Source organism: Vombatus ursinus, unplaced genomic scaffold (genome assembly GCF_900497805.2).
Source record: "Vombatus ursinus unplaced genomic scaffold, bare-nosed wombat genome assembly UNPS02015175.1, whole genome shotgun sequence".
In the NCBI taxonomy this organism is placed as follows: domain Eukaryota; kingdom Metazoa; phylum Chordata; class Mammalia; order Diprotodontia; family Vombatidae; genus Vombatus; species Vombatus ursinus.
This window is the reverse complement of record NW_020954953.1, coordinates 14,639,062-14,651,210: the sequence shown is the minus strand read 5'-3', so window position 1 is coordinate 14,651,210 and position 12,149 is coordinate 14,639,062.

Here is a 12,149-nt window from a genome sequence, read left to right as displayed (position 1 = left end):
GAATTAAGTATAAGTTTAGGGAAATTAATCAGTTCTCTGGAGTCAAGTACCAGGGTTGGAACTACTAAAAGGGAAGGAACAGTGTTTGCTTCATAAATGGAGAGCTATTTGATGATCAGAGAGATAAAGATACATTTCATAGCTGATGCTCAGTTCAGGTGCTCACTTCTGATAGTTTTCAGCTGGTGAAGGTAGACTATGAGAAGTACTTACTAGTTGTGCGACCATAAGCAAATCACTCACTCTATTCATTTACCAAGCATTTATGAAGTTCTACTCAGGACAGGCCTGCGCAACATACAGCTTGTGGGCCTCTTGCGGCTTCCTAAGGGTTTTGGGCGGCTCACAAAAAAATGTAGAGGATGTAAAAGAAGTAAAGATGAAACAAATGCTTTGTCCATGCCCCCACTTAACCCACCTTCCACTAGTCACTATTGTGCCCACCATGTAACTTGGTGGGCAGGTTGCCATTGAACACGCTCTCCTGTTTGTCACATGACCCACGGCAACCAATCATTGTCAGTCTATGTGTAGTCTGAGAGGAGTGAGAGTTCTATCTTTTTGCTGTGTTTTCAGTCATTACTGGTGTTGAACAAGGACAAAATGAGTGCAGCCATGCACCAATGCAGCTGATGCTGGCTATGTGATGAGTGGGAACAGCGCGAGGGCTTCTTCCTTCCCTCACTGCATGGCCACCCTCCAAGTTACATGAGTGTCTGGCACTCTCTCCAAGGTCAGATACTCAAGTTCAATATTTCTTTGTATGTGAGCAGTTGCTATGGAGATTTTTTTGGTTCTAACATTAAAGTCTTGGGGGTGACTGTAAAATGAGTGATAAGAAGAAACGGAAACTTAAGCAGATTGGACACCAATGAAAAACAAACTAAAGCATCTAAATTGTTGAAAAATCTCAGTGAGGGAACAAGGATTTTTCAAGAAAGTAAGCTCAGAAAATGAGGTGGCTACTAAGGTTATTTTTCAGATTTCTAAAGAAATTGCTGGTGCTGGGAAGTCTTTTACTAAAGGTGACTTCATAAAGAAGTGTTTGCTGATTGAAGTTTCTAGACTATGTCCAGATAAAAGAAGTGGTTTTGAGAAATAGTTTAATCATTAACTATACTTCTATTTGGCAAGTGAAGTGCTGAAAACCTATCTGCAGCCCAGAGAAGCTTAGCCTATTTTAATTTTGGCCCCTACCTACCGCCAAGTTGTGCAGGTCTGACTTAGCACAATGCCTGGCTCATAGTAGGAACTTAATAAATGCTTGTTCCCTTCCTTTTCCCTTCTAATGTTTCAGGCACTCCTAGACACTGGGGAAACAAAAACATATTTCAAGACAATCCCTATCCTCAAAAAACTTATCTCACTTAACCTCTGATTCTCAGTTTCCTCAAATGTAAAACAGATACAATAATATTTGCATTGCAATCTACCTCACAGGGTTAATGTGAGGAAATCATTTGTAAATTTTATAAACTTAAAAGTTGTATATAAATGACAGAACTTAATATTACATATATTTTTTGTAAATATAATTTAATATAAATACAATCCCCATGCCATGTACATAGAATACACTTAATTACACGCTCACTGATAGATTCAAATGTGAATTATCATAATTATTGCTCTCACATTGTCACTAGTGAAATTTGTAGCTAATTTCCCACATTTATAATCAAATAAGCAAAGATGAAAAATAGTTACTTGATTTTAAAGGTTCTTTTGCATGTATGTATTGAACAGGAAGATGGAGGAAATTCATAGTACTAGATGAAAAAGACTTCTGAAGACTTCTCGTGAAATGTATCACTCCCTCCTCTCTGGGCATCTTGAAAACTTTGCTATCAGCCTTATCCTCTTCCTTTTCCTCCCACCCTCCATCTCTCCACTTCTGAAACCATAATCAAATCAACTCAACTATTGTTCCTAGAAGAGTTGTGTCAATGTACAGTTTGGTGGCTCTTCTACCTATTCCATTAATTTTTCAGACCAAAGTGCCACTCCCTGGCTATCTTTAAGAATATTTAGAAGTATGGCATGATAAGCATTATCTTTAAATAGCAGTTTCCTTATTGTATTATCTCCCCTACTAGAATGTAAGCTTCTTGAAGGCAGGCACTATCTTTGCTTTTTAAATTTATATCACCAACTCTTAGCACAGTCATATTTTCCATTCACTTGTTCATTCATTCACTCAGTTACATGGCATAGTGGATAGAACACTAGACCTGGAGTCAGGAAAATTTGAGTTCAAATCCCACCTCAGACATTTGCTAGTGACACTGGGCAAGTCATTTAGCTGCTGTCTGTTCAATTTTCTCATCTGTAAAGTGAATTATTATTATAGCACCTAACTCCCAAGGTTATTGTGAGGATAAAATGATATAATATTTGTAAAGCTCTTCACAAACCTTAAACTGCTATGTAAATACTACCTATTAAATAATTGATTGATTGTTTGATTCCTTCATATAACCCAGTCACTAATGTTAGGGCTATATTAGTATGTGTTTATTCTTTATTATTTGCATCGAATTGTATTAGATTGTGCTGTATTGGATAAAACTGCAACTGCCTAATTGGCAAGAAGAAATATTTAGGAGGAAGCAATTCAATTTCTTGTGTTTTGTTGTTATCAACTGGATCAGAACCAACCTCTAACCTGTGGGTGGCCAGAGCTGCACAAAGCAGGCTAGAGAAAAGAGAGTCAGGGCACAAATAGAAGTTTAATTAATTTCAGAGTGAGGAAAATGGCTTTTGCAAAAGGAACCCTTCCCCCCCCCAGAAAGAGGGCTAAATACTGCTGGTCCTAGGGCCACCTGTATATATGAAAGGAATTGGACCACAACAAAATCATTCTTAGGTCTTGAGACAATTCTTATGGTTGGCATTTCTTGGGACAGTACATTTTTGGGTCCCATGGGACTAGTCATTGTCTCAAGTCTTGGGGGTCATGATTACTTTGCAAGATACAGAACCAAAGTTCTGTGACAAGAACAGCAATGCAATACCTGGCAGTTACAAGGCCCAGGGATTGTGGACATGTGATGGATGGCCCTGGGAAATAGGGGGAGCTAAATTCCTCAATTAACACTTGGTGCCAGTCCAAGCCATACGCTTTGCCAGAGGGTGATATCATCCAAAGCGCAAAGGATTATTGTTATGCCAAGCTCAGGGCACACCCTGCTTGCTGGACCTTAACTCTATCTCCAAAATATTTTGACATTGCTTATCTATCTTTCCACTTACATAACTGCTTGTCTTGTACTAGTTATCTCATTTGAACCTCTCAACAATCCTGGAAGGTAGGTCACAAAAATGGTATTATCCCTTCCTTGTAATTAAACAAACTGAGGATCTGAAAAGTGAAATGATTTGCCAAATATCACAATGCTGATGATGGCAGAAACACAGGGTTTTTTTCATGGTGAAGTATTGCCTTGCTAATATCTTCTTAGTGGTCTATTTACATATGCAAATTATCTGGATATATGAGGATCATGGGATCATAGATCTGGATCTGAAAAGGCCTTCGGAAGTCATCTCATCCTACCCCCTCATTTTATAGTGAACCAACTGAGACCCAAAGATTTGGCTTGCCCAGCACCCATGGATAATAATGGTAGACTTGGAACTTGAACTCAGTTCCCATGACTCCAAGTTCAATGGAAAATTTCATGAGACAGAGATATTTACAACCTAATTTTCCAAATGATAGAGATCAATATCCCCTCCTCACCCCTTCTAAAACTTCTACTTGAGATAGCTGAATAATTAAGGTCATGGAGGGATTTTTTATTGGTGGTAGTTTCAATTTTCTTTATAATTACAAGGTTAGAATAAACCTTGAGGTAAAACTCACTAAAGCTAAGCCAAGGGTTCATTCAAGAAACATTTATTAAATACCTACTGTCTACAAAGCACTGTGCTACCAGGGAGTAGTTTAGAAAGTTGAGCTTCAATCCATTGTTCTTTAACATAGGAAACATACATGGAATACATAATAATGTATGAGAGACTGGCAAAGCAAAGAGCTGGCTAAGGTTCATCTCTATAATCTATATAGGGTGAGGAGTCCTGAAATATCTAATTGAGGAGGTTGCCATTGTGCTAATCTATATTGACAATCGAATAGGAACAGAAGGAGCCTCTATTACACTATTATAAAGAGCAGTGGAAAAGTCATCAACATGTCCTTATTCAGAAATACAAAATGTTCGATTTTTTTAAAAAAATGAGATTGTTAAAATGGGGGAAAATCATGCCTATCCATTTCTAAGGAGAAATTGCCATTGCTAAAGGATGTTCAATGAAGATTCCAAATGAAAAAAGGATTTCCAATAGATTAGGAGGTCTTCCAGATGTTCCTTATTTCATTTTTTTTTAAATTTTTAAAATTTTGAATTTAAATATCAAAAAGGAGCATTTTTATACACATAGAAGACAAAACCATTGCATTTGAACCATTACATATGAAATCTTCATTTTATACTACTTGATTTAAATAAAATATATAATAATTCCACACATTACTTCCAAAATTGTCCTGGCTTGTCTATTTCCTTCTGCACGTTGGTTCTCTGTTGTGCACTAAAAAAGTTTCAATGCTTTTCTGCATCACTATCTCCTCCCCTTCCTCCCTTCCCCCCAAATTTAAAAGTGAAACAAAAAAAAATCTTATAGCAAGTAAGCACAGTCAAGTAAAATGAATTCATCCAGGGGTCATGCCCCTTTTCATATTTAACTCCCTCAATAGCCTTTAAAGACATTAAGGTTCTAAAGGGAAACTTGTTTCTCCATTCCTTGTAAATACTACATCATCATACAAATTTTTTCAATAGCTTAAATAAATTTACCTTTCTAGTTTTCTTTTGATTTGTGTTTGTATTTCAAAACTCCTATTCAGTTCTAGTCTTCTCCATCTAGTCCTTTCATCCTCTATTAAATTAAAGGTTCATTTCCCTCCCCAAAGGACTATAATTTGTTTTGCAGGATAAGTTATTCTTAGTTGCAAGCCTATCTTTTTTGCCTTTGGAATATTGTATTCCAAGATCTTCTCTAGTTTATAGTAGAAGCTTCCAGATTTTCTGTGATTCTGACTGTGGTTACTTGATACTTGAACTACTTCTTTCTGGATGTTTGTAGTATTTTTCCTTTGATATAGGAATTTTGGGTTTTCGCTGTGACATTTCTGGAATTTCTCTCAGGAGGTGATGAGTAGATTCTTTCTATCTTTGCCTTCTGGTTCTAATAGATTTGGACAGTTTTGGTTTATAATTTATTGAACTATAACACAGACTACTCTGGCCTCTACTGCCTAAAGGCCAGGTATATTCGATTTTATCATTTAATGCTCTCTCAAGGTTCTCCAGTACCCTTAAGGTCATTGAGGAATAATCTAGGTTCTTTGCCAACGATTCCAGTCCCTACCAATGATGTTTACCCAGTTTTGGGGAAGGGGGCTTCCCCTGTACCCTAGTATCATTTAGCCACTGAGAGTTGTACTTTTGCACAGAAATATTTGCTTCCCAAAGGCAATCTGGACATATTCTAAAAGGCCCTTAGGGCACCTAAAATTAGGCATGCCAGATAAGCCTGGGTTACATAGATATAATGTTTAGGCTTAAAAAAAAAGTGCCACATAGGAAATAGTAGTTAGAAAGGGCTTTGATGGGATGGGTGGGTCGGGGGAAGACTCTTGAGTAGCCTGGGGTCTGATTCTAGTTCTGGTTCTAAGCATCCATATGACCTGACAACTTACTTTACTTCTACATGAACAATGACATCTTAGATGATCTTCATAATTAGGACCCTTCTTCCCCTTCTATTACATATCATTTTTTGACACTTTGATGGGGTTAGATAGCCGTTTCTCAGCCTTGTCTTTTAAAATCAGTTCCATTTGGTACTTACGTGGAATAATTCAGATTCATTAGAAGCACTGACTGGTAGTCTCCAAGATTCTAAGTATCTAAACAACTTCTTTCACTTTTTGTAAAGTACTTCAAAAACTTAGATGAAGCGATTTAGAGGATATGCCTTTTACTTTTCAATGACTTTTATCCTTTAGGACCAGGTTTAGTAAAACAGCTTTACCTAACATATCCCGATTTAGTGGATAATTTGTGTGAGTTACCTGTGTGGAGAAAATAATTTTGTAATATTTATGGTCTTATGTAGATAGAAGGTGTTTTATTGTCAGCATTGTTCTCATGCTGTCCTTGTGAATCACCAAAATGAGTCTTCGATCCAAGAATGAGAAAAAAATCTGCCCAATCTAAATTTATGAAGCTCTTATGATCCTCTGTGACAGATTTCCCATTTGGGGTTATAAGCCTTTCCAAGTGTACCAAAGGGCGAAGAACTCTCTAGGGAAATAAAAACACTTCAACCAACCACACAGATAAAAATATTCACTTCAAGTGTTTATATATGAGTTAACATTTTTAAAGTGCTTTGAAAACTTGAAAGTGCTATATAAATGCTATTTAGTATTATTTCTACATATATGCCTGTTTGTTAAAAAAAAATTCCCCTAAGATAGATGTTTCCATTATAATATAATGATTCTATGATCATGAATGAGTTATGCACATCATCTTTTTTTGTTATAATAAGTAGTAGCATTGGCCTGCCTTGATAGAATTTGCAAATCATATTATTATCAATATATATTTTTTTAGATTACTTCATGCTGAAACGGCTTGTATTTGATGGAGAGACTTAATTTTTTTTTTTTTTTGGAGTCGGGAAGAAAGAACCAGACTTCTGATTTTATTGACATAAAGAACTCTCCCAAAGAGGAAAAGAAATTCCTGCGACCAATGCAAATCATTACCTGCTCTGGAAACTTGCTGTTTGAGAGTTGCCTCCTTTTTTTTTTTTTTTTTTGAGCATGTAAGAAGAACTATCATGTTTTTGGGTGGATAATTCTAAGGACTGTAATAACCAGTGGCCCAGTGAGTAACCTGTTTTCACATGTATTTTCTTTTTTTTTTTGTTTGTGTTTAATTTTTAAATTTTTATTGATATCTTTGTTTTTATATCTCTTTCATTTTTAAATGTATTTCTCCCTCATCTCTTACCTGATAATATCCCTGGTAATAAAGAAGAAAGAAAAGAGAAAAGAATGAAAAAGGAAGAGGAAAGAAGAGCTATTCAATAAAATTAACCTACATAGCAAATGTGTATGACGGTATGTCCACACTCATAGCTGCCCCCCCCACCTACCCCACAAGCATGGTCTTTATAATTTTATAGGAGTTAGTTTAATTTTTTTTTGTTCTTCCCATTTATATATGTATATATCATTTTCCTGTTTCTACATACTTGCATCAGTTCACAAGTCTTTCCATTCCTCTCTGGATTTTTCACGTTCATCATCTCTTACACAACAATAATGTACAATCACATACGTGTATTATTGTTCATTTTAACCACTACTGAAAAGATGGGCATCTACTTAGTTTCAAGTTTTTTGCTACCACAAGATGTTTAGCTATGAATATTTGCTGTATACGAAACCTATCTTTTTGTTTTTGACCTGTGTTTTAAGGGAGGCATAGCTTAGGCCAGCACAGTGATTCAGGTTCAGGACTGAAATACAATGAACTGGTTCTGGAATGTAAAATGCAATAAAAATCTATTTTCTCACAATAAGATTTAAAGAAAAGAAATTGTTAAAATAAATACTACATTCCTTTGCTTCCTAACTCACCAGAGCAATAACTCTGGGTCCGAAAAACATGCCTCAGGACATCAAGAATTATAGCAAACCTCAGGAGCCCCAATTCCCCATAAGTTTGGCTCTTCATACCTCAGGTAACAAGGGAGACACACACAATGATTTAAGCCTTAGTCTTCCAAACAAACGAAATTCTGACAATGGCTTCTTTGCCCTCTTAAAGGCTTGCTTGGCCTATGTAAAAGAGATACTACTTCTACTACACCCCACCTGTTGACCCCTCAAATCATCCAATGGACCTTCTATCACTTAAATGACTTTGAGGCCATTACTAAACAAATCTGAACTCAAGAAGAAGCATAGTATAAACTACAATGGAGGAAGATAAACCACGGACGGGCTGTCTTCTGCAGCTTTGGAGGAAATACATCAGTCAGGTTAGAGATCCGTGTGTGTGTGTGTGTGTGTGTGTGTATGCCAAGATACGATTTTGTATGTGCACAGATATAATTTTTCAATGCTCTTTAAACTTAATAAATATATCATATATGGTCATCTTATCTACCCCCTCATTTCTCAAATGAAGAAAGGGGCACAGAAGTTAAATAACTTGCCCAGGGTCACACAAGTAGTAAATGGCAGAACCAGAATTTGAATTCTGTTTTCATGACTCCAGATAGGTAGGTGGCACAGTAGAAGACTCATCTTCCTGAGTTCAAATCTGGCCTTAGACACTTACTAGCTATGTGACCCTGGGCAAGTCATTTAACCCCTTTTGCTTCAGTTTCCTCATCTATAAAGTGTGCTGGAGAATGAAATGACAAATCACTCCAATATCTTTGCCAAGAAAATCCCAAATGGGGTCACAAAGAAACAGACATTACTGAAAAACATTCTGTGACTTTGAGTTTAGCATTCTATACATTAAGGCCCTTTCTAGCTGTTCCCCTCCCCTCCCCCACACTGAATAGTATTTTATTTTTTCCAATTACATGTAAAGATAGTTTTCAACATTCACTTTTACAAGATTTTGAGTTCCAAATTTTTTCTCCCTCCCTCCACTCCCACATCCCCAAGACAGCAAGCAATCTGATATAGTCTATATCTGTACAATCATGTTAAAAATATTTCCACATTAGTCATGTTGTGAAAGAAGAATCAGAACAAAAGGGAAAAACCATGAGGAAGAAAGAACAAGAAACAAAAAAGAAAGAGAGAGAGAAAATAGTATGCTTCAATCTGCATTCAGACTCCATAGTTCTTTCTTTGGATGTGGATGGCCTTTTTCATCATGAGTCTTTTAGAATTGTCTTAGATCCTTGTATTGCTGAGAAGAGCTGGCTCTTACTTATCAAACTTGATCATCGCACAGTGTGGCTGTTGCTACATACAATGTTTTCTGGTTCTGCTCACTTCACTTTGCAGCAATTCATGTAAGTCTTTCCAGGTTTTTCTGAAGTCTGCCTGCTCATCATTTCTTATAGCACAATAGTATTCTATTACCTTCCTGTACCACAACTTGTTCAGCCATTCATTCCTCAATTGATGGGCATCTCCTCAATTTCTGTTGAAGATTTCTTTTTTTTTTTTTTAATTTTCTCATACTTGTTAAGTACAAATCCATTCTTTTCTTTTTTTATTAATTTCTTTTTATTTCCTTTTTAGCTCTATGAAAATAAAACACAAGTAATGCTTTTTTTTCCCTCCAAAACTTCATGAATTCTTCAGGTTTTTTGACTGATACCCTGCAAATATTTCATACCTAGCATATGTAGGCTCATGAATAAGGGAGTCAGTGTAGTAAAGCTTTAAAAACACTAGAGAGAGCTCTATAACAGAAAAAGTAAAGTAAGTGCCCAAAAGAGCTCTACTGCTTTTTTTTCCCATGTTTACCTGAATAAAGACTTAAGCACTAATTTCTTATTCTTATTTTTTCTCTAATTAATTCAAGCAAAAAGAAACCTTACTTAGCAAAAAAAAATTATATTCTTGGTTGTAAAGACAGTTCACTATTTATGTATTTATTTTATTTAAAATTATAAAAGAGGCTGAGTTGGAAGTCTTTTTTAAAATGACTGAGAGCATTTCAAAGTTTACTCGCATTGAAGGACCTCTTTAAAAGAAAAATTTAGATGATTATTGCCTGAAACTGTGCTTATGACAGTAAATAATTTGTCTCTGACAGTAAATAATTTGTGCTATTGATAATGCCCTTATCTTGTCATACAACATGAATTCAAATTAAAAAAAAATTATCAAACACCTACTTTGTAAAGCATTATCTCATAGGCACTGGGGGAGATAAAAATTTCAGAAAAGTCATCATCTCTTCCGTCATGAAGCTTGCAATCCAATAGGGGAACGTGACACCTACACAAATAACTAAATTTAGAACAAATACAATAAGCACTTGGTGCAATGGAAAGTTTCTAAAACTATTTTCCTAAGTCCCACAAAACTGCACAGCTATTAAGTAGGTCTATAGACTCTAAATACAATATTCTTCCAGTTTTGCCATGTTGTCACCCTTTCACCTCCTATCAATACAAAGAGAAAAGTAAAACATCTTGGCACTTTTTCTGGAAGGGCCAATTTACTATATCTCCTGGAAATTGTATCAAAGAATCATAAGTCTAGAGCTACAAGGCCCTAAAGACTACACCTTACTTTGTATCCCCAGAGCTGCTCAGTGTCCGGCACATAATAGTCACTTACTAAATTATTGTTGACTGACTGACATAGTCCTGGACAACATAGGCTCTCTCTAGTGGCTCAGGACTGGAACTTTCCCGATGCAGAAGGGTAACAGCTTGGGATGGCATTGGAGTCCCAAGTTTAGCATAGCAACAGGATGAGAGTATCAATAATTAGAACATTCTAGCAGGATGGGACACCAAGCATAGGTTACCCCAGTGAGATGAACGTTCTTCTTTCTCTCCCACTTCTATCCTTTTGCCTGCTTAGTCTTCACCTTGGCTTTTTTGTTTTTTGTTTGTTTCTGTTTTTGTTTTTTTTCCACTTGAGCAGTTGTTTTGTACCAGCCTAGCTGACCAACCCTATGGATGTGGGCACTGGAGCTGAGCCTCAAGTGTCCACTAATGACAGTGGCTGGAAAACACAGTGCGTATTTGGCACATTCCCATCCAACAGTATCTCATACTCTTTCATTTTCTATGTGTTATGACCCAACCAAGCTGCATAGCTTACTGTTTCTCAGATCTTTTCAATACTTGCTGTCCACTTTGCTCATGCAGTTCCCTATGCCTAAGAAGTAAGTACTTCTGTTTTCGACCACTCTGTTGAAACACTGCTCATCCTTCAGGATCAAGGCCAAAGGCCACCTCCAACACGAAGGTTTCTCTGATCTCCATCCCTACCTTTCCAATCCAAGATCTCTCCATCCTATAGCTCTTCTCATATCTCCTTGTTTGTACCTCTATTATGCATTTATTCTTATATTTTGTATTGTTGTTATTTCTGATTTGTATTTATGGTTTTTATTTCCTCCTTGAAAGAAGGTACTGACTTATTTATCTTTGCATCCCTAGTGTCTTGTATATAAGGCACTTGTTTATTGACCTGCTGAAGGATAGGAAAGAATTAAAGGACCCTGATAAGTCTTCTATCAAGGAGTTTCCAGTTGTCTTGTGGCATTGGCAGTGTCTGCTATGCAGCCAGGATGCATTGAGGAGACCTTTGTCTGAGAGATGGAGCTTCCTGATAGAAACTGGGATTTTGTGAACAACATCAAATCAGAGGTGGGTAAGGATGAACTGGAGATCCCGTTTTCTCTCATTAGTTCAGGGAAGCATGGTGGTTTAGCATCTTGGTTTGGTAGAAAGAATACTAACCTTAAATTGAGAGAATCTGGGTTTAAAGTCCAGCTCTGTGGTATATTTACCATATGCCCTTATAAAAGTCACTTCCCCTCCCTTGGTTTCAGTGTCCTCATCTATAAAATTCAGGGGTTGGACTAAATGACTTCTAAGTTCCCTTCTAGTTTTAGATCTATAATCCTATGAGCAATTATTTTATTCAGTAAATATTTCTTAAGAAAATACTATATGATGTGCTAGATGCAGCCACTCTGACTGAAATAGAGTTTTCTAGTTTATATTTATTGTTATATTTATAATACTGTAAGGAGTGTGTATGTGTGCTCTTTTGGGTACCCTCATTGTTCTGTCTAGATGTGGCTTGCAGGGAGACAAGAAAGATATTTCTAGCATCTCCTCCTCCCACCCTTCTCCAAGGGAGACTTTGATTCCTGCCAAGAGGGAAAGTGGGAGGTTGAGGCCAGAGGTTAACCACTCTGCCCTCCTCAGTGAGATGGGATATTGGGCTAGAAATTATATCTATCTGTCTGCTCTCTTAAATACTGTTAGTCTAAGGGAAGTAATGTTTAGGTTTAACGTGCACTCCTGATAGCCATCCCTTAACAGGAAAGGATGTCCTCAAACTT